Here is a 24,734-nt window from a genome sequence, read left to right as displayed (position 1 = left end):
ATGATAAATAAATTACAATGAATGTATAAATGTTCACAAATAAGAAACTACATTGGTCTGCACTTTTCTCCACAGATTCAAGGAACTCATGAAAGTTGGAAGCTATAAAAACACATAATACAGAATTATAGACTGACTGATGTGTGAGCAGAAAGATCACTGTGATGTTCTCATATCTAAAGCACTCAAAGCATTGTTGTTGTGTAAATGAACTGTGATCTGATTGGTTTAAGGAAATAGATTCACCTACTTTGAAGTTCAAGTTTTTATCAAAAGGTTAGAACTGGTTGACTATACTTTGTCTGTCCTGCAACAGGAAATTTAAACATTTATATCCAAAGTATTACGCGATAGAAATCAATTCAAGACTACCCGTTATTGACCGCTAGATGGCGGAAGATACGAAGAAATAAATGAGTCCAGAGCCTCCTGCCCGACTTTACGGTGAGACTCTGCTATTACGTCATTAAAACGCTAAAGAAAAAAGGCCGCCATATTTGTAGTTCCACAACGTGAAAAGGCGTCATTTTGTATGCCGAAGAATGAATAAACACCATGCCATGCCTTGAAGACGACGAAATTGCAATTTATTTAGCTAGCCATAAGAATAAGAATAGCTGTTTAATTTACATAATCACAAATATATTGCATGTACATACAGCTACATTTCAGTCGATCAAAATGTTTCACGTATTTATAACCGCAACTTTATGTTACAGTGGTCATATCAGAGATTTACCAATATAAAACGCAACAGGTGTCGTGTTCTGTAATAGAACATTTTAACATTTATATCCATATTACACATAACCAAGGTGTAATATAACCATATGTACTGAACAGACATGAACAGCCTGTGTATTGTGAAAATACATGTATGTGTCTTCTACAGCAATTACTGTGCCCTGCACACTTTAAGTTTGGCATGAAGTGTTTGCTTTTTCCAAAGCAAGTAATATTGAATTATTCTCATAGAATAAATTTCACAAAGACATGGACTTCTCGGTTGACCGTAGAAATATGTTTTTTTTTTTTTGTATTTAATTTATTTAATGCGAATCGTATGTAGGTTACCACTGCTAAGCTTCACCAATGTCAAGGTAAGACCTCGAAAGGACGCAGAAAATTATTTTAATAACAGCTTCTGCTGATTTATTCAATAACTGTATGACACCGTTTGAGTGTACGTACCGACTGAAAACAAACTCAAATTATTAGAGACACTCTTACTGCGTCTCCACATTGAAACATATCAGTTAGTTAGCTAGGCTGGCTAACTAGCTTAGCTTTATTAGCTAGCTAAGATAATGGCGAAGAGGATTACGTTAAAGAACCCCCGCTCTACAGTTGTGCACATACAGGAAAATTAATGAATAGTATGGTAATACACGCATTTATTGGAACAGTTATGTAGCTAATATGCATTTGTAGTATGTGCGCCTGGCGTAGAAATGAGTCTTTGTTAGCCCATTAAGGCTATCTTAGCTAGGCTAGTTCGAGGAAGCTAAGTGCTGGTTGCTATGACAACGGGCTTGGTGTATTTTGCGAGCTTGTCGGCTACATAAGACAAGTGTTTATTGCTTTACTGCTGCGGTGAACTGTTATTATTGTAACACTCTGCTAATGCCAGATGTGTAGAATAACTCACTAGTGATGTTTACTTCGAGACTTTGGCAGTTTTAAGATGGCTAGAAAGCGAATGAGCCAGCAAGCTGTCCAAGCTAACATGCAACCTTCTGTACATCCCGGGTACTCCCAGCCCTTATCAGGACCCCACAGTTCCCTTTGAGAACTCCCTGGTATCACGATCATAACTTTGGACAACCAGTTGTCATTCTCAACTCATGTTTCAGATTTCCCCTTTGTAACATACGAAGGATTCGGCCCCTTCTCTCGCAGGAAGCTTACCCGGGTGCTTGTGCGGTCTCTTATGATCTTAAAGCTGAACTACTGCAACTTACTACTTGCTGGTCTATTACTACTCTAGTACTTATTGTTTATTGCACTTATCAATGTTTAAGGTAGACCTTATGTATTTTGTACTTCTTGTTAGGAACTGGTTCAAAGTGACAAGTCCTTCAGGTTCAATCTCCTCCAAGTTACCCTCTGCCCTCCGTCCTCTGTAGCCGGATCCGGGGAAGTCAAGAGATACTGACAACAAGGTAGTGAATCAAGAGAGTTCCACTTTATTGAGGAAAGCACAGAGTATATATGTGTCCTATATCTACTATCTAAATCTACAGGATGATGGGGAAAAGTGAGGCATGTTCTAAGGGTCTACGTAGAAAGGAAAGGGACAAGGTTATTAAAGATTAGATGTTCTCTGCATGAACGAGCCACGAGCTGTTCCCTTGCCCGCCATTAGCCACTCCTGTGCTTAAAGAGAGACGGAGAGAGAGAAAGAGAAAGGGAGGGGTAAAGGAGACAAGAAGAGGGAGCGGATGACCTCGGGCGACCAGCTTGTGGTCAAGCCGCCATGTCATGGCTGATAGGCAGAGACCTTGCGTTGGGTGCCTGAATAGAGAAAGGCTCCAGTATCTAACACTTCTAGGCATCAGCAGTAATCCCTGTATTTCTACAGTATTCTAGATCATTGCTATATTGGACTCTAACCTATTGGACTGGCTAGGATGTATTCTATGAATAAATAACAAAGCACTTTTGTAAGTCGCTCTGGATAAGAGTGTCTGCTAAATGCAGTAAATGTAAATGTACAAGGAAAGCCGACACTAGCAGGCAAACCGAGCATTGCACAGGCCATATTTGAAATTCCCACAATGCTTTTCTCACCGAGCGTATGTCCGGGCAATAACGTCAGTTGGTCCTACCAGACAATTATCAGCATGACGAGAGTCTTTCATATCAATAAATTCTGACAACACTTTGAAAGTGATAAGCAGTGGTTAGCTCGAAAGTTATTCATAAACAAGCACGTTGAAAATTACGAAACAAGAGACTTAGATCAGCTGTTGTCTCTATCGATGGTGTGGGTGACCCATGTGTTCTTAGGATGCAGGTAGGGTCTAACGCCTTCTGTGCTGAGTTGCTGTTTCCATATTTTAAAAATAGAACGCATTGTTAAACGGCATCTGTAATAGTTAAGGAAAGTGCGTTATAAGTATAAAGTGTTACAGTAAGTGTTTTGGCCCCTGACTGCCATTAGGACAAGCCAAGACAACCACTCACTACGTTAGCTTATCTACTTGTTAAATCAGCCTGAAATTAAGATACAGATAAAAGTGTTGATTTTTATACTAACATTTTAACAACTTCAGCCAAAGTATTCAGAATGTAAATGTTTGGTCTAGCAGGTATGTCCCACAACTGATGCAGAGAGTGCATGTCATGGCAGAGGGGATTCATGTTGGCAAAATGCCCTCCTACAAATTAGTCTCAAATACTGAAGCAAAAAAGAGGCCAAATTCATCTGATGGAAGTAAGTCTAAAAGGGCTTCTTGATGATGTTACCCTGGTGACTTGCATTCTTTCCAGATGCTCAACAACCACTAAAAGTAGTGCATTGCTAAAAACTTCTACTTGTTGTGCTGGAGGTGTTGAAAATATGGTTTCCTTGTCATTGTCAGTCTGATTTTATAAGGTTGCACTGTTTTACAGTCAGAGTGAAATAAGTAACACTCTCCATTTAATATATATATTTTAAATGTTAAAATTCTTAACTATGTCAGTAACTATGGGTATCGATAGGAGCTGAAACTGTGCATGTGTTGCCCCTCTGAGGAGATGAGCCAATGAGGAAGATGCCCGTGTTCAAATTTGGCTCTAGACCACGCTTTGAGCTGGTGCACTTTGTCAGCGGTTGAAGTTGCAGCAGCATTGGCGGAGTGGGACGCAATGGTGAGAAGGAGAACGAGAAGGATCTCAGCAGTGAGAAGCTGAACAGCGGCAAGCAGCGGGAGGCCGGAGACAAAGCCTCTCCTCTCCCTTCTCTGACACAAACACAGTCACGTGTTATATACTCACATAATCCAAAATCTAGCATCTTTTATTTGCTGTTAGCTGGCGAAGAGTAATCAGTATAGTCAGATTCCTTTAATGTAAACACTTGGGAAAATTCCTGCCATGATACCACTTTGGACACAGGGAAGATCTGATAGTAAATATTCTGGCAGGGACAGGCCATGACGGCTTAGGAAAGTTTATAATGAAGGTTAATTACACAATTCCATAAAATATAGATTCAGTTAAAATGATCAAACTTTTAAGTCATTCACTTTTATTTTTATGTAGCTAACCCTTTCTTACCAACTTAGTACAATGACAGGAGTTAATCAGAAATGCTCTCATTGGTATTTCTGCTTGAATTGGCTTGACTTGGAAATGGTTGGCTGGAAAATTCTTGCCATGAGATCACTTTGGACACAGGGAAGATCTGATAGTAAATATTATGACAGGGTGAGGTCATGACTGCTTAGAAAAGTTTATAATGAAGGTCATGAAAGGTCAGTTTTGACTAATTGCAAAAAACGCCATGTAAACATTAGAATGGGAAAGTCAAGCGGTCTGAGCGAAGCGAACTGTGAACGAGGCATGGAACAGATTAGCCAGGACCAATATTTTGAAAGGGATCAGAAGAGGATGACATCAAGAATCATTCTGATGATCAAGTGGCGCACGGTCAAGCAAACTGCAGCCAGATACAATGCTGTTGCTCCAACTAACATGTCTGAAGGCACACCATGGGTCCTCTGAAATCAGTAGATGTTTGAACAGAAGGGCTTACCTATGTATTGTGACCAAGTGCATCCCTTCATGCAGCTGCTTAAACTATGGCAGAAGGACACTAAACAAGACAAGAAACCCTGCCGCAAGGGTTGTATAATCACGGATTTGTTCCAGTATCAAGACAGCAAATTTTCAATGTTTCCCTGGCCTTCACATTCCCCAGATCTTAATCCTATAGAACATCCCTGGGTAAAGGTATAACAGGCAGTTTAGAACATGTCAGTCCCTCCATGTAATTTGAGAGAAAATATCCTATGAAGATTGGACCAAAAGGAAAAGCACATTTGGTAAATATGGGAAAAAGAAAAACGAAAAGACGAGCCCAGATCCCTGCCAGAATATTCACGCAGCTTGTGCTATTGTTCACTTGCTGCTGTCGGAAGGGTGTTAAGAGAAGGAACACGACCTCAGAGGATGACTTCTTTAAGGGTAAGTTCTGACCACAGCCACCACTTGGATGAACTGTGTGTGTGTGTGTGTGTGTGTGTGTGTGTGTGTGTGTGTGTGTGTGTGTGTGTGTGTGTGTGTCTGAGAGAGAGAGATCTACGTAGAAGTGTTCTAAGTATCTATACAACGCTAATAAGACATTTTCTGTTACTTTTTAAACAGATACTAGAACAAAGTATTTAATGAAGAATTACTTGACTACTGAGGGAACTGAATCAGCCATAGTAAGTAAAGTAGAACCAAGACAAATGATTTAAAGCCAAACTGAGGCAGGGGACAAAAGCCACAAAAAATGGAAAAACAGCTATGGTGAACAGTGATGCTAATTGAATGCTTGTACTTAAGTACACTGAATGTCTCTGAATATAAATTACAAATGCATTTCAACAAATGTTCGAGAAATTAATTAAAAACACTAATGTAAATGTATTTAGAATATATTTAGGACACATACATTTAGCATATGCAATCTTTGTCAGTTACAGGAAAAAAAAATACTGTTGGTGGGTTTTTTGTTTGTTTGTTTTACATTCTCCTTACTATAGAATTAACAGTCGACTGTTCGGTGACTTTGCATGCTGAGTTGTAACACTGATTATTAGTATAATTGTGGCGAGAATCAAAATCAACACTAGCTAAAATGACTGAATGCATTGGAATTTATTATTCCAATAGCACAATTTGAATGGGTCTACGGTAGCTTAGTGTGTCAGGTCCTGTTATTTCTGTTGAACATTTGATGCTTGGGGGCACATTTTTACATCATTAGGCTTGCAGGCTATGTGATAACGGCTATGCGATAAAAAATTGTATTTGTTTCCTTTCCAGTCCAATTCAAATTATAAATTACAAATGTATCAAAATGTAATTAAAGTCATATTTCAATTAAATGTATTTAAATACTGTTCAACAATATTTCTACTCATATCTACAGGTGGAACCTAAAGATATGAATTTCAATGAGAGGGATAAATGTATTGAGGACCTGGAAGCCATGTTTGCTAAAGTGAGAAAGTCTGCAGTGGAGCAGAGCAATCCTAACGCTTGTTTTCCATAAATTCTCACAATGCTATGAACTATGCATTTCAAGTAGATGTAATTAAATATTGCTTAACACTGTTTCTCTTCATAGTTGGAGGCGAAACTGAATTCTTTCATAAAGATGCAGTATGATACCTGTGAACATAATATGGGCCAACTGATTGAGGAGATGGAATCCACAGTTGCTAGAGTGAGAAAGTCTGCAATGCAGCAGAGCAATCCTAACACTTGTTTTCCATAAATACTAACAATGCAATTAAATATGCATTTCAAGTAGATGTAATTAAATATTGCTCAACACGGTATTTGTGTCTGCAGGCGGCCAAACTGTTAGGATTCGACGCCATACTTGCTAGGGAGAATATGGCTGCATAACCTCTGACAACAGCAATAAACAGCATTAAAAATACTCTGACATTTTTCAGTCTAATCCCTGCCTATGTTGCCTGCAACACAGTCAATTAAACCATGGATAGTAATTATATCTTATTTTTTTGTCTCACAAACATTCTGAATGTAACATTTCCTACAGCTTTAAAGATACAATCACCATACTTGGCACCCACACTATTTTTTTCCTTGATGTCCACTTACATCTATGTGGCTTAACAATCACAATTCATTTTTACACAATCAATTTCCAACCTCTATATATATCGCTCGGAATTCAACAGACACCTGACTCAAGTATTTTTATTTTAATTTCCTCCATGTTGTTTATAATAGGCCTACAGTAAGAAATCCTTTTAAAGGTGATCGCCATTTCTACCACTGTATACTGTTGAAGCATACAAGTTTTTATTCAGTGACAGATATGTCATTTTTGGGGATTAGGTACAGCGCGTTTTGTTCAGGACATTCGCTGATATATGTTCTAAATGGGATTATAAAATAACTAGCTAGCTAGCCATGCATTTAGACAGAACCTGAATTGTGTTAAATGGGGATTTTTATCCCATGTTTTTTAGGCTGCGATATGTACCGCCTAGTATAAATAAATACGCAAGAATGCAGAGCACGAATAGTCCATAGTTTATTTTCCCTTCTATATAAGCCCGCAGGTTCATAGGTGACTAGCTTTTATAATGTCATGTGTAATTTGAGCATAATGGTGGAAACTTCAAAGAACAATATGGAAAAAAAGGAGGGTTGTTTACATAATTGCCCTTGAAAAAGTTTATAAGAATTAAACTCGTGTACCCCTCAGACATTCTCCAGAGGGTCCCTCAAAAGCATGTTTATATTTAAGTTGCAATAAAGGACAGGACAAGCTATTCTCTTCAACTAATTCTGATATCAAGTGGAAACAAGTTGTCAGGTTCTGGTCCGCACCCAACCAGGAACGCACACACAGACACGTACACACATATCCGCACAAATCACCTACCACGACCACTGCTCGGTTCACAATCACACACTTATCGACCATCACGATCACCTGCTACTAATTAAGTCTCTCCCTATTTAAACCCCTCACGTACCATCCTCCAGTGTTTCCCATTTAGCATACTGTGGACTAAAGCTGAGCCTGTCTTCATGAGCTTCCCCACATCTGTGTTTTTAAAACTTTTTGGCAGTGCTTTGTGTGAATAATATCCTGCCTTTTTATCCCTCACTCATGTCTTGCTCAGGTGTCAATATGTCACACAACTAAATTAGTGTTCTATTATTTTCTTAGTTTATACAAGAAGTACAAATATGTAGCTACCTAATGTTTATAATGTGTATTGTTTCTTATATTGTTAACATTAAAATGTAAAACCAAGTGAAAACATTTAAATGTAAAAACAGGTTTGACACTGCTTTGGATCTAGTGAAAATACTAGAAGCTGTCAACACCATGACCTGAGCAGACTGCATTTAACACAGAGAGAGCCAGAGACGATGTACGACAACAACCAAAGGTATTCAGATCTTAAGGGAATCCTTTTACTTAGTCTTCAATTATGCACTCCATAGATGTCATGAGGGACAGCCTCACAAGAAAGGAGGCCTGGTGCATGGCATGCAGTGGTGCCTATCATGCGAACACAGAGAGACAGAGACAAGGTAGCAGACAACAACCAAAGGTGTTCAACTGCTGTCAGGTCTTTCTCAGTAAACTTCAGAGAATGAAGTACAGGGCAAGCACTTGAACATGCACATGTTCTTCCCTGGATACAGACACTTTGCCTCAAAGACAGTTGCCTCACAGGTTTGTTCCAAAATGACTTACCTTGTCCCTTATTCCCTTATGCAACAGGAATCGAAAAGAAAGGTGTGAGCAAGTACACCCTCCACTGACAAGCTCCTGTTTTTTAAGTGTAAATGGATTCTGTGACTTGAACAAGTCTGCTCCTTCTCTCATCCAATATAGAAATTGCTCACTGAACTACAATAAGTGAACAAGGTGTAATGAACTTGCTGTGAGAATGATCTCAGTAATTAACTCAAAAATGATAGGCTCAGAAGTGTTGATTTTTTTTAAAGTAGGAAGGATTTTGATATTTCAAGCTTGCCAGCAGAACTAGCTAGCCTAACCTGGGATGACAGCCAATGCACAGCATCACAGCTGGGGGAAACGGATGTGAAATGTCAGTTTAATCGGCAAGGCTCAAGGCAACAGGGTCCTGTCCCTTGACTGAGCTTGATCTAGAGGTATTTCAAGAAACTTCTCAAGCACACTTTAGTGGCAAAGAACAATATTTTCACTTGAACAGGGACCTCAGATTAAAAGTCTGATGCTCTACTGACTGAGCTATTCAGGATAGAAGCAATATCAGAAACATTACAAGTGCAATGTACATGTATGCAAAGAAAATTGAGTTCATGTGTATCGCATTAAGATGTCAATCTGCCTATGGAACATAACACCTCTTACGAGGCTCGATTTTTGCTCTCAAGCTGCGATGGTTTTGTCATGTTGTCTAAGAGAAGAGGCTTTGGTCGGTGTAGTGAGTCTTTGATAACTAAGATTGTAACTAAGATTGAAACTGCTCACCGCACTACATCGAGTACACAAGGTGTAATGAACTCGCTATGAGAATGATCTCAATAAGTAACTCAAAAAGGAAAGGCTCATCATGATGCATTAGCTGACAGTCGGCACTCCTACACAAGTGTGAATGTTCAACATTCATTCAAGCATCTCGAGGTCACAGTCTGTAGTGTGTACAAAAGGAATCTAAAGGAAAGGTTTGAGCAAGTGCATCCTCCACTGATAAGAGAGTCCATTTGTTTAAAATGTTCTTTGATCTGAAGGTCATATTATTTTGCCCCCACTTACGAAGAACTTGATTGTTGGAAGAATACAACAGGGGAACTTTCAGTTGTACTTCACATGACTGACACTGTGTAGACTTTAACTAATGTACAGTTGTGTAGCTTTAGAGTTGTGTACAATTAGAGCAAGTGACCTAAGCAACATGTATTGCATACACAGTTTGCCTTAACAAACCTATCACTTCATCATGGTCAGAATATTTGTTATAGATACATGTAATGCTTCAGCATTGCTACTAGTTCTAATACACTCAAACTAGTGCACCAGAGTGGGTGATGGTAATGGTACTGTTAGAAGCAAACCTATATGACTGGGGTTGGGCTTCCACACACTGTCCCTTTCTCCCAATTCACAGAGCGGAAACGACTCGTTTTCAGCCTGGTTTTTTTTTTTTTTTACACAACCAATTTCCAACCTCTATATATATATCGCTTGGAATTCAACAGGCACCTGTTGCTACTGCACCTTTAAGACGGATGTAAGATAAATGAGCTCCTTTATGATTGGCTGCCCTGTATTGTGCTTCATTCAAAACTGACTCAGAGCTGAATTGCCTGAGAAAGGCAATTTAATTGGGTGTGCTAAACCTCTATAGGCTGAATAGGCAGAGATAGGTAAATAAAGTGTTCTTGTGACATTAGAAATACAAATTTCAAAAGGGCCATTTTTGGCAGCTTAACTGACATAGTTAAGAATTTTAACATTTAAAATATATATATTAAATGGAGAGTGTTACTTATTTCACTCTGACTGTAAAACAGTGCATATTGTGTTAAATGGGATTTCCATCCCATGTTTTTAAGGCTGCCTTATGTATAAATAAATATGTAAGAATGCAGAGCATGAATAGGTCAGTCTTCCATTCTGTATCACATACCTACCCTTGATAACACCGTGGTAAATGGAAAAAAAACCAACCCTTTTTACTCAGTTGTCACTACTTCGAATAGACTTCACGCTAATCTCATAGAAGTCCACCCCTTTCCGTGTCCTCCGGAAACAGCACTTCCGTTGTGTTGTGACAGGATTTATTCCTGAAGTTGTATGCGTTTTCTAAATTTGCACTGCATTTCTAAAGTGTGTTACCACTTTGATGAATATGCTTTGTGTATTTGCAGCATGATGGGTTTTCCAGGACACCGTAATTTATGCATGTTTAATTCCATCTTTTATTCACGTACTAAGCCCAACTCTATAGGCTAATATTTATAAAACCGAGATAACCATAGAAGCGTCTTCATCTGTGCTTGATACTTTCACGGAAAAATGGAACTGCTGCTTGTCAAGCTTGTTTCATCAGGTTTTATATCATCGTCATGACGTGTTTGAATTGATCCCAGGCATACGCAGTCCTCATCAAAATCCATTCATGTCCTAGGCTGTGAGTAAGGTATGTTCTCTCTCTGGTCAAAGTTGGCAAATATATTATGCATATTGATTGTGGGGAAAACACTTTAGCACGTGTTCTCCAAAGAAGTGTCTTAATATGAGCTATCTAGCTAGTTCCAATGTCATCTGTAATCATAACACTGGGTTACTCTCTGTGCTCAGGTGTCTTATTCGCATGCCAGTAACATGTTAGCGATATTGCAGTAGTGTGAATTTTTATGTTGCCCGTGATGAAAGGTGACAGCGAACAAAAATCCAAACTTTTTTTTGGTTCAGGTCTTTTTAACGGTCATAACCGACACATATTTATCTAACAAAAAAAATCAGGTTCCTCTAAATGTGTGGAAGAACTGCTGTGTATATTTTTGTTTCCAGTGGCCTGAGTACCTAAAATATCACCATTTTAGGAAGCAGGAAAGCACGGCTGCTTACAAACATGACATTAGTAAATTATTTTTGGGATATTTTCATTTATGATTTTCCCCTTTTTGTTGTTTGTTTGCTTTTTTACTTTCATTTTTTGTAGGGACTGTGATATATATTTTGTTATTTGAATGCATAATATAGCTTTGGGGCTCCCACAGACACTTGTGTATATAAACATATTAGGGGAGATTTTTTCATTGGTTTGTATATGTTTGTGAAGGAATGCACATAGTTCTTATGTTTGAGCCACTTTAAAGATTTTTTTTGACTTGTATCAAAAAGGAATGCAAACATTTATTCATATTAACATTTTCCTTGCAGAATCAATTCAAAGACGATGCAACAGAATAGTTTTGCTTTTCTATTCTGTACTTTGTTTATTGACAGGTAATTCAACCCTCAACGTTTTAGGGTGCCTCCCCATAATTGCTCAGCTCTTCTGTGTAATAAAAGCAGGATTGGTTTGTATATCACATTGGTGTAGGTCGTTTTCACCTGTTATATAAAGAACATTCTAATGGCTTTGGGGGAAACGAACCAAATTAGTCCTTTATAATTGTAAACTAGTGCAACAGAGTGGGTGATGGTAATGGTACTGTTAGAAGCAAACCTATATGACTGGGGTTGGGCTTCCACACACTGTCCCTTTCTCCCAATTCACAGAGCGGAAACGACTCGTTTTCAGCCTGGTTTTTTTTTTTTTTACACAACCAATTTCCAACCTCTATAAATATATCGCTTGGAATTCAACAGGCACCTGTTGCTACTGCACCTTTAAGACGGATGTAAGATAAATGAGCTCCTTTATGATTGGCTGCCCTGTATTGTGCTTCATTCAAAACTGACTCAGAGCTGAATTGCCTGAGAAAGGCAATTTAAGTGGGTGTGCTAAACCTCTATAGGCTGAATAGGCAGAGATAGGTCAATAAAGTGTTCTTGTGACATTAGAAATACAAATTTCAAAAGGGGCATTTTTGGCAGCTTAACTGACATAGTTAAGAATTTTAACATTTAAAATATATATATTAAATGGAGAATGTTACTTATTTCACTCTGACTGTAAAACAGTGCATATTGTGTTAAATGGGATTTCCATCCCATGTTTTTAAGGCTGCCTTATGAATAAATAAATATGCAAGAATGCAGAGCATGAATAGGTCAGTCTTCCATTCTGTATCACATACCTACCCTTGATAACACCGTGGTAACTGGAAAAAACAACAACCCTTTTTACTCAGTTGTCACTACTTCCAATAGACTTCACGCTAATCTCATAGAAGTCCGCCCCTTTCCGTGTCCTCCGGAAACTGCACTTCCGTTGTGTTGTGACAGGATTTGTTCCTGAAGTTGTATGCGTTTTCTAAATTTGCACCGCATTTCTAAAGTGTGTTACCACTTTGATGAATATGCTTTGTGTATTTGCAGCACGATGGGTTTTCCAGGACACCGTAATTTATGCATGTTTAATTCCATCTTTTATTCACGTACTAAGCCCAACTCTATAGGCTAATATTTATAAAACCGAGATAACCATAGAAGCGTCTTCATCTGTGCTTGATACTTTCACGGAAAAACGGAACTGCTGCTTGTCAAGCTTGTTTCATCAGGTTTTATATCATCGTCATGACGTGTTTGAATTGATCCCAGGCATATGCAGTCCTCATCAAAATCCATGCATGTCCTAGGCTGAGTAAGGTATGTTCTCTCTCTGGTCACAGTTGGCAAATAAATTATGCATATAGATTGTGGGGAAAACACTTTAGCACGTGTTCTCCAAAGAAGTGTCTTAATATGAGCTATCTAGCTAGTTCCAATGTCAACTGTAGTCATAACACTGGGTTTCTCTCTGTGCTCAGGTGTCTTATTCGCATGCCAGTAACATGTTAGCGATATTGCAGTAGTGTGAATTTTTATGTTGCCCGTGATGAAAGGTGACAGCGAATAAAAATCCAAACATTTTTTTTGTTCAGGTCTTTTTAACGGTCATAACCGACACATATTTATCTAACAAAAAAATCAGGTTCCTCTAAATGTGTGGAAGAACTGCTGTGTATATTTTTGTTTCCAGTGGCCTGAGTACCTAAAATAAGTCACCATTTTAGGAAGCAGGAAAGCAGGGCTGCTTACAAACATGACATTAGTAAATTATTTTTGGGATATTTTCATTTATGATTTTCCCCTTTTTGTTGTTTGTTTGCTTTTTTACTTTCATTTTTTGTAGGGACTGTGATATATATTTTGTTATTTGAATGCATAATATAGCTTTGGGGCTCCCACAGACACTTGTGTATATAAACATATTAGGGGAGATTTTTTCATTGATTTGTATATGTTTGTGAAGGAATGCACATAGTTCTCATGTTTGAGCCACTTTAAAGATATTTTTTGACTTGTATCAGAAAGGAATGCAAGCATTTATTCATATCAACATTTTCCTTGCAGAGTCATTTCAAAGATGATGCAACAGAATAGTTTTGCTTTTCTATTCTGTACTTTGTTTATTGACAGGTAATTCCACCCTCAACTTTTTAGGGTGCCTCCCCATAATTGCTCAGCTCTTCTGTGTAATAAAAGCAGGATTGGTTTGTATATCACATTGGTGTAGGTCGTTTTCACCTGTTATATAAAGAACATTCTAATGGCTTTGGGGGAGACAAACCAAATTAGTCCTTTATAATTGTAATTATATATTACTTTGCTTCATTAGAAGTTTGTGATTATTCCTGTTATTCATCAAGTTAGGTACCGTGATTTACTGGGGTAGGTCAAATTAAAAGATAATTGCCTGCTTATATTAGGTAAGCAAAGTTTTTTATGTCATAGTTTTCACTTACTATGATTGGGACAATACATCTTTTACATGAGGATGGATTTTATCAAAGCTTATAGGGATCTGTATGCCATGCATAGGACGCTTATGCTTTATTTAGTTCACTAAATACAAGCAGTTCATTTTTGTTTTAAATGTTGATGTTCCACCTGCTCCATCAGACCCTCTGCTTTGACACTATGTCCACCTGGTGTACATCAGTAAGCACAGCCTATAACAAGGTATGTCTTAGCCACTTGTAATCTTCTAAGCATTAACATTCACAACATGTCTTTCATTTTTCATACATAGTCATGTATATATTTGTGACATGCTACATTTGTTACTGTTTTCACTTGAACAAGGAAAATCATACTCAAAACAGATATATAAGTGGACAGTCAGGGTGAAATAAGTAACATTCTCCTTTTAATGTTATATTTTAAAAAAATATTAAAGGTCTTAAGTATGTCAGTGTTTTCGTTAGTCTTTTGGCCAATGTTTTTTTTAAAAAGAGATAAGGAGATACCAGAACAAAATAGACAAGCAAATAATAGAGGAAGATGGCATGGGATGGAGGGATGGAGGGATGATAAAAGACAGGGGTAGTAACGGATAATTTATTCTATTCTCTCAGCTATTCTCTTTAACTAATTCTGAAGTCTGCATCTTTATTTTCTATTATTTTTTTTCTAAATATTTTTCTTGACTATAAGAATATAGCTTAACCACTAGAAAGATTAAACATCCAGTGAGTGTGTATCCTGGCATGTTAATGTAAAAGGCAGCTCCTACTGGATTTGGGGAAAGATTAGTAAAAAATTTCAAGTATCTGCAAAGCAGAAAACTGCCTATTCAACAGGCATGAATGATGTGCTACCGAAGTAGTTGTTTTATTTGCATAGCCTAATTAATATCATTAGATCAAGTTCTATATTACCTATATTGTTATATTACAATTTTGCTTTTGCTTTTTTGCTTCACAATTGTTACACATAATTGCTGCACCTGATACAAGGATAGGAATTTCAATTTATTCATACTGGATATAAGAATAATTAATGGCTGCTGAGTGAAGCACTTTCATTGAAAATTCATCCACCAATTTTTTTTATTTTTTTTTTATTTTTTATTTTTTGTAACCAGGAACAGGGCACATCAGCCAGGAATACATTCCAGGTCTGTTTTAGAACACTGGCTGTGATTCATTACATTTTGGCAATTGTGAAAAGAAACTGGATGATACTTCTAAAAGTAATTGTGTTTGCAGTTTATTTGCACAGTTACATGAACAACACTGGTAGCATAGTCAACAGGCTTGATGGTTTTCCAGTGCACGACACTGTGATACCAGGGCTGGCCCAAGCCTGTTTGGGGCCCTATGCAGAAATCTGAGCTGCCACTGACATAACATAGGTAAAAAACAAATAGAAATAAATACATGGTCTTTGGCACCCTCTTGGCGGCCTTAGCAGGCTCTCATTTTGCTTATACGGCGGGACAATTGTTCTGCTGTTATCCTACCTATTGAGCAGTCCTACCTAGATTTAATGTACTTATGTACATTACCCTTAGTCCAGGTTTCTGGTGTTTATTTTAGATGCATTTTTGGTTGTATATATTATAATTAGGCTACTGTGGACAATTGTATACCGTATAGCTACAGCACCTGTACTTCACACACATGTAGTAATCGGATCTAGAAAGTTGCCAACCCTATTAAAATATTAGGTTTATAGTATAATATTTGAATTAAACAGACAAAGCATTAATCACAATCATTTGCATGATGATTAAATCTTGAACCAAAAATGTATCAGAGAGCTGTAGTGTTTTTTACAGACACACACCAAATAAAATTGTGCTTGACCATTTCTTGCCCTCTATATCATTCTCTGCAGTTTACTGAGAAAGACCTGACACTGGGTAATGCCATTGTCTATTCGAAGGCCAAAACAACAACAATCTTGGTTATCAAAGACTCACTCCACCCTGACCACAGCCTCTTCTTTTAGAAGCCATGAGAAAACCACCATCGCAGCTTGAGAGCACAAATCTAGCCTACATAACATCTACATGACAAAACTCTCGAAACGTTTCTCCAAAAGCACTGAATGTTATTCTAACCATTTATGGCCTTTCTCCATTCATGTACACAAAGTCCAGTATGATTCCAAATGTCATCAAAAGATATATCTGTTTGTAGCTGAACAACTTATACAATGCGATCTTTCTTCTTTGTGTCAAATGAACTTAACAATTGAAACATCCAAAACTGGCTGTGTTTCTTGCCAACATACTGGTGTTTGGACATGTGGGATTACTTGCGTGTCACTTTCAATAACTCAGTTGGTAGAGTAGAAGTTAAAACTGTCATCCTTAGGCTGTCGGCTCAACTCCAACTCACACAAACTTTATGTTTTAATGCAGAATCTGTCATTTTATATGAGCATAAAAAGAGGTTTTTCCCTGACCAGGAATCGAACCGGGGCCGCGGGGGTGAACACGCCGAATCCTAACCACTAGACAACCAGGGACAAAGCTACTGAGTTTACATGACAAGATCATTTTTCAAAGTCTGCACTCCTACTATTCTGACAATGTTTAGATGCATAGTGGACTTGGTATGCATGAGTGGAAAAAGGCCATAAAGCGAGTTATTTATCTTTCTCTTTGTTCTACAAAAAAATGAAGTTTGCAAGAGTCAGGGCTCTTTTTTACCATCTGGGAAAAGAGGGAACGCTGGTGTCACTAACACATGGAAAGAGCTGTTATAGTATTCCCTATTTGTCTCCTTAATGTTTCTGACATTTTAGCCACTCATTTCTCTCTCTACATGAAAACACTCTAGAAAACTTTCTCCAAAAAATACGGAATGTTATTCTAAGTACTCAGAAAATAGTCTTTTCCTCCCCCTTCTGACGCGTGAACTTATAGACGCCCTTGATTGCACGGTGTCTCTGTAATTGACAGGGGAGAGAGCGTATGCCACTCCCTCTCTCCCTAAGAGTACAGCCAATTATGCTCTTCTAGACTCTCAGCCACAAATGGCTGTGACACCATCAGTTTCAAAGTTAAGCACAACTGCTATAGTACTAATAAAAGCTTCACACTCACCTCAGCTGGGACATGGCAGACACTGAAGGAAACTCCTCACTTCACTCTCTTCATCTGACCAGTCATTAAGCTCCACTGGTTTCTTCACTGTTTGGAGTTTCAGCACTTCTAGCACTTGTAATATTAGAATAGAATCCCTTTATTTACTAAAGGTACACAGAAATGTACACCGGTACACAGAAACTTACTGTATGTAAGAGTGCAATAGTTCAAAGCTGTATTAGTGCAGATAAATACAACTACAGTGCCATTGCAGCTTTTAATGCTGTTTCAGTATCAGGGTCTTCAGGAAGGCTCCACCTGGCAACCCTGAAGTGCCTTGCTATGCTTAAAACTACACACACACACACACACACACACACACACACACACACACACACACACACACACACACACACACACACACGAACAAACACAAACACTTAACAAGGTGAGTTCTGCTTATTTGTTATTGGAGATTTGTTAAGAAGGCTGATCGCCATTTAAAATTAGATTTCACAAACTGTAATTGTTACACTGGTGAGTTTGAGGTAGAGATGCACTTTCATTAATACTGCTTACACTCTGTTTCTTTACAACATGCATGGACGTGTTGAAGCATCTCATATGCATGGAACACTAATACTCAGAGCATTGGAAGGTTGAAAACAGAAGCTATCTGGCTCATACAATGTTTTAAATGTGCCAAGGGAAATTCCAAGTGTGGCCATCCTTGAGTGGAGTGGAAGATAAATATGTTTTCTTTGTATTTCAAAGCGGCTGTAAGAGTATAACAGGCAGTTTAGAACATGTCATTCCCTCCATGTAATTTGAGAGAAAATATCCTATGAAGATTGGACCAAGATTCGTGCAGAGTATTTTCAGCACATAGTGGAAACTATGCCAGAAAGAATTGCTGCAGTTCTGGAGGCCAAAGAAGGTCCAACATGCTATTAAATGGGTGTACTTAAGCCCACTGTGTCCTATAATAGGATGTTGCTGGAATGTATGTGAATGTTGTTGGAATGGTCGCAGTTGCGGCAGCAGTACAGGTAAGCTGTAATCCTTTCCCCCATCTGAATGAGTTTGCCCTATTGCACGGGGTCGAGTTATGATGTGAATGTTTAATTACACAGGATGGATTGTGGGCGACAGAACCGAACAGCCTTCAGGATTCAAGTAGAGAAAGGTGAAACTTCTCCAGCCTTTGAGTAAATCACAGGACTATTGCATAGCAATTAGAGATAACAGAACAGCTTTCGGGGGGGTTTGGGTGGGTTGCCTTATCCGCCCCTTTAACAGAGTAGTCACAATTCAAATTTCCCTTGTTGCATTGTTTACAAGGCATTATACATGTGGTTTATTTATAGTGCACGGAGTAATATGCAGCAAGTCTGGTCTGTCTGCTTTGGAAGAGAAACATTTGGCCAAAAGAGCAAGACACAGCCAGGAGGATGATTGGTAAGAGCACATCATAATATGCACCTTAAAGCTGTGCTCTACAGCTAGGTCCTGTTCCATGACTGCATATATAAATTTACTACTGACATTGCCATTTATATCTGGCCATTTACAGTGCACTCTTGCTCAGTGCAGCACTTGAAGCTGATTTTCCATTGTGTAGTTATTATGTTCAAGAGATGTTTGACCCGGTCAGGGTGACACACTTTAGTGAGGGCAGCAGTATCCTAGAGGACACTACAGACAGTGACGGAGACATCTCAGAGCGCGAGGTGAGAGGTTGAGTTTTTTGTTACTCTCTCTACGACATACTTTTCATGCCAGGTACTATTGTCCAGTTCAGCCCAATTTAATTTACTTGTATTATGATATATAAATTGCTGAACATCTTATCACTCAGTTTCAAACATCCCCTCAGCTGTTTTAAGCCATTTCGGTTATTCAGAAGTACTGCTAAATGGATGTGGTGGGAAAATGAGAGCACATCAAACACAGACAGCTTTATGCATTGAGTAGTAAAGAGTAAAAGTTTATTGAGTTTGTAAAGGGAAAGAAATGTGAGTTCCACCTTCCAACTATAACTTTTCTAGGATACGTGATCAGCCATGGTGAAATCACTACGGATGATAAGAAGATCAAAGCCATCTTCCAGTGGCCCATTACTATTATAGTTAAAAAACTCCAGAGATTCTTGGGATTTGCAAACTTTTACCGATGCTTCATATGGAATTTTAGCAGCATTGCAGCTCCTTTCACAGCCCTCCTGAAAGGAGCAATGACCAAGCTACTTTGGAATCAGGAGGCTGATCAAGCTTTCAGGAAACTGAAAGAAGCTTTTACCACGGCTAGCATACGTCGACATCCTGATCCTTCCATTCCATTTGTCGTGGAAGCTGATGCTGCTAACATCGTGGTAGGAGCTGTACTTTCACAACGATACGACAAGTCCAAGTTACAATAGATGATTAAATAGACAAGTGTATATAAAATAGATGATGGAATAAACAAGCCATACAAGACACAGTCATCCCAATGGAATGTCTGTCGGGAAAACATTACCTACCTTGTGCTGTGACCATCTGTTGAAGTGGGCTCATTCTTCGCTGGTTCAGGGCTATGACAAGCGATATTTATAAGTATGTTTCTTCATGTTCAATTTGCAGTCAAAGCAAGATGCCTAAGACCCTACCCACAGGAAAGCTCATGCTTCTTCCCGTACCAGAAAGTCCTTGGTCTCACATCACCTTAGATTGCGTTACTGACCTCTCTGTCCTCACTGTAGTTGATGGATTCTCCAGGGGTGTGTGGTTCATTGTGTTTCCGAGTATGCCTACAGCCTGCCAAACTGTGGAAGCCTTGTTTAACCAGGTGTTCCGTATATTTGGCATCCCAGAGGACATAATATCATATTGGGGACGTCAATTCACATCTCGAGTTTGGGCTTCCTATATTGAACACATCGGGGTAGCTATTAGTTTTACATCCACAGTCAAATGGCCAATTCCTACATTGTTTTTATATGAACAATCCATCAGACCGGTCCAAGTTCCTCTTATTGGCAGAAATGGCCCAAAATTCACTTACTAGTTCATCCACTGGCTTGACTCCTTTTTATTGTATTTTAGGTTATCAACCTTAAATGTCCCATGGACTTCCATATCAGCTGGTTTCCCCGCTGTGGATGAGTGGATGCAGCGGAGCGAAAGGGTATGGGAGGAAACAGATCAGTGTATTGTATGAGCTCTCTGAATGTATAAGGAAATTGCGGACAGGCACAGAGGGGAGAACCCGATATACCAACCTGGTGACAGAGTGTGGCTCTCTACACAGGACTTCCGCAAGCCGGGGTCATGTCGCAGGTTAGGTCCCAAGTATATCGGTCCATATGAAATTACCAAGCACATTAATGAAGTCACATATCAACTCATCTTACCTGCTCACTTTTGTGTTTTGAGGTCATTTCATGTGTCCCTTCTTAAGCCTGTTGTTCCTGTTGTGGCCTTTGGATGAGGTCACCCCTGAGGTCACTCCTGTATTAAGTATGTTGGTTGCTGTCATTAGAGTGTATTGTTTCTGAAGGTTTTTTTGCATTATGCAATGCCTCTTCGCAGAGTGTGATTTTCAAGAACTTTAGTAAGCAGATGACTTATTTGCATCACCTTTTTTGGTAGGACAAAGCCCATCCATGAGCCAAAGGAAGCTGAGGTAGGCCCCATTCCATGAAAACACAGGGAGTGTGTGAACCAGGATACCAACAGAAGCATACATGCAAGCTGACGCCTACCCTTCCTTTGTCCAGTTGTTTGGCCAGTAGACAACTAATGAAAAACATTTCAAAAGGGTTTATACAGAAGCCAATGTTCAAATGGCTCTCTGTGCAGTGAGGAAACATATCATAAGGAAGTGCAAATTCCACTAAAGTTTAAGTAGGATCACTGAATTCAAAGTCTAGAGCACTATTACACTATGACTTCTAACAGTAGCGTAAAAACAATAATGTCTTATTCGTTTTTAGAAAGGAATGTAAAAGTTTATGAAATATTCTTAAAAAGAGGACAATTTGATAAGGAGCTTGGTCTTGCACAGCTACCAAAACCCAGGACTGAACTAGGAGTCTTTTGATATTCAATCTAACACTCACCCAGCTGAGCTATTTCAGCTAGTGACTAAATACTTTTGCCTGGTTTCGTTCAAAATGTTACCAATGAATGTAGGTCATGTTCATGTCAGAGGAAACTGTCACCTTTATCCCTGGTGAGCTAGTGGCTAGGATTCTCTTTCAAACTTAATTTTTATGTGGATTAAAAAGAAATATGAATACCTCTCTTTATGACCTCCTAATGCTCATGCATACCAAGTCTAGTATGCATACAAACATCGTCAGTATACTAGGAATACAGAATTTGACAAATGTTTGTCAGAAGCATCTGAGCTTTATTGCTGGTTGGTGAGTGGCTAGGATTCAACACTTTCACCACTGCGACTTGGGCTTGATTCCTGGTCAGGGGACGCTCTTTTTGCTCACTTAAAAAAGAAGCTTGTATGTGAAAAAACAAACTTCCTTTGAGTCAGATTTTAACTGACAGACTAAGGATAACAGTTTTAAATTCTACAGTCCTCCACTCTACCAACTAAGCTATTGAAGGCAACAGACATGTAATCCCATAAGTCCAAACACCAGTATGTTGGCAAGAAACACGGCCAGTTATGGATGTTTGAATTGTTAAGTTCATTTGACACAAAGAAGAAACATTGCATTGTACGAGTTGGAGATGTTCAGCTACCAACAGATATCTCTTGATTACATTTGGATGCATACTGGACTTTGTGTACAATCAATAACTACTGGTACTAACTCAAAGTATGTTTCCCCCTTCAGTTTTATTTTATGCCAGAATAAAGACTTTCTGTCTTTAGAATTCTACATGACTCAAACTGAGATGCAGCAGATCACTTAGCTAGAACAAAGGGTCTTGTACTACAATAATGACTTTTGCATTATTGCCCATAAGGTCCACCTCTTTTTTCTTTAACCCTCAGATCATCCCGTAGATGTTAGAATTATTCTAATGAAATTATAATTAACATTTTAAAAAATTCCTTAACATCACTCTTAAAATAACTTTTACCTTACAAATTATTTCTTTACCAGCAAATTTGAGTTGGTATGAATTAATCTATTAATTTTTCGTTATTATTTCATTAAATACATGCCCCCCCGCCCCCTACAAAAAGAATAACAGTCCAAATGAAAGGTCTAAATGAATCTTTGCAGTAACAACAGTCTTTTATGCTCTTCCAACCACCCCACCTCCCCCCAGTGGACACACCATGCTCCAGTACATGATTCTGGAGTGCTGCGCTATCTGTGCTCCCCACTAACTCTTCCTACCTGCTGGGGTTTCTCCTTCCTGGACCTGCCTTAAAATGCTTAAAATGACAGCACCTTGCCCTCCATTTACCTGCAACATTCTGCACTGTCACAAACAATATTTATGTGCAGATTAGCAGATGAACCTCACCTGGATGATCCACATTTCATTTCTTTGTACTGTTATAATAATGAGTTACTGTATTTCTACCCAGGTGTTCTATTCAGGTGAACTGTGCTCTGTTTCTATCTCCTATGATGTCTTTGTGTAGGAATGCTGTAGTGTATCTTTCATGCTTACAATTTGTCAGCCATCCTCTACCCAACTCATCTCTGGCCAGGTTTATCCAGGGTTAACCGAAGGAGGATGAGTTCCCTTTTGAGTCTGACACCTTCCAAGTCCCTTCCACCATTCCAGTGAGTTTTTCCTACTGTCACCCTTGCCAATGTCATTTGGCTTATTTATCAGTTGTCACAAGGTGTTAACGTTATTATGCACATGTATATAAAATGTGTATATACTGTATATACATATATATATATATATATATATTTGCAGTTTGGATTGGATTATAAAGTGAATTTCATTGGTGAGTACTATATTTTTTGGTGACAAAGTATAATCTAATCTTTACAAAGCAGTGACCAGAAAGGAAGAGCTAGATGAGGCTTTGGTCCCCATGATAGTTAGAGACACACAGCCATTTAGCATAGTTGAGGATAAAAGCTTCAGGGACTTGGTAGCAAAATTGGATTCAACTTATATTCTCCTAACTAGGAAGGTATGTGTGGTGACATGGATACATTATGAGAGTAGTATTAAAAATATATATAATTATTTTCTTCCTTCCCTTTAGACTGTAAAGGCCATGGTTGAGGCCAAATGTCAATAAGAGAAAGAGAAGGCCAAAGCTGAGGTCCAGAAAATTCCTGCAATGAGTTTGTCAGCAGATATGTGGACATCTCTTAATGTGGATGCCTTCTTGGCTGTGACCTGCCATTTTGTAGATGACAACACATTTCTGAAGTCTACACTACTTGGTGTTGTGAAATTCCTGCAGGCGCATACGGCTGAAAATTTGGCCTGTGTGAAATCCTCTCTTATGGAAGAATGGGGAATAAAATAAAGTCACATGTCTGGTTACTGATGGCACATCTAATATGATTGCCTGTGGAAATAGCTGAAGCTGCCTCATGCGCTTCAAAAAAAAAAAGAAACTGAGGTTGAAACAAGGTGTTGGAGCGATTAGTAGAACTCAGGGAGCCTGTGGGGGCAGATTTGGCGGGTTTACAAACTGATATTCCTGCGCTGATCTCTGATGTGTACAGTAATGTATGTGGGTGCCGGTCTATACTGTATTCTTTTCACAAGGCAACTGTGGAGCTGTCAGACCTCAGTGGCAGGCATAATCATATCCCAACACATTTCAGACTAAAGGATTTGAACTCCCTGGCACTTCCAGACACCTAACTGGCTATAATTTGATGGGGAGGATGCAGGTTGTCTGCATGCCTCTGGAATTGCTTCTTTGACCTATTCACACAGCGATCGAGAGCCTTACACTAATGCCAGAGTCCCTCTGATTTCATACTTTTCTCTGCATTGTCCAAGATTTGTAAACAAGCACAAATCCATGGGTAAAGTTTTGTAATCAAGAACACACTCTCATGTACTTGGAACATGTCTTAGCAGATTGTGATTTACAAGCAATGTCATAAGCAACACAAGTTCAAACAGGTGGTTTGTTGACAAGGGGTCATTCATCAAACAAAACCCACATGGCCCATATGGGGATCGAAACCATGACCTTGGCGTTATTAGCACCACGCTCTGACCAACTGAGCTAATCGGCCTTTCTCCGTTCATTTCGCAGTTTTTGGTGCAGCACTGAAGGGAACCTTTCCATGAAATTGTAGACTTGGTGTCAACAAGATTACGGCCACTTTTTCGACCGAGCATAGGTGAAAGTTGACACTTATTGTTCCCTCTGACAAATGGTTATTCTGCAGCCAACTTTTGAATTAAACTTCAAAAGCAAATGTGGAGAAGCTTTTGTTAAAGAGCAATTCAGTGCAGTTGTACACAGTGACGAAATCATCAATTGCAAAGTCCACTGAGCTTTATTGCTGTGAGTTACATAGTGCTGTCTATTACACCATGAAATCTGCCATAACAACAAAAATGTAAT

General features: G+C 38.8%; 1 non-coding gene across 1 annotated transcript; it reads right to left on the bottom strand.

Moving 5' to 3' along the window:
- Positions 1 to 24,325: 24,325 nt before the first annotated feature.
- On the bottom strand, positions 24,326 to 24,399 carry trnai-aau (transfer RNA isoleucine (anticodon AAU)). Its single transcript has one exon. It is a non-coding gene; the product is annotated as a tRNA-Ile (tRNA).
- Positions 24,400 to 24,734: the final 335 nt, after the last annotated feature.

This window comes from Electrophorus electricus, unplaced genomic scaffold (assembly GCF_041902795.1).
Source record: "Electrophorus electricus isolate QZ-2024a unplaced genomic scaffold, ASM4190279v1 Scaffold34, whole genome shotgun sequence".
Taxonomy (NCBI): Eukaryota; Metazoa; Chordata; class Actinopteri; order Gymnotiformes; family Gymnotidae; genus Electrophorus; species Electrophorus electricus.
The sequence above is the reverse complement of the archived record's forward strand: the minus strand, read 5'-3'. Positions and strand labels throughout refer to the sequence as shown.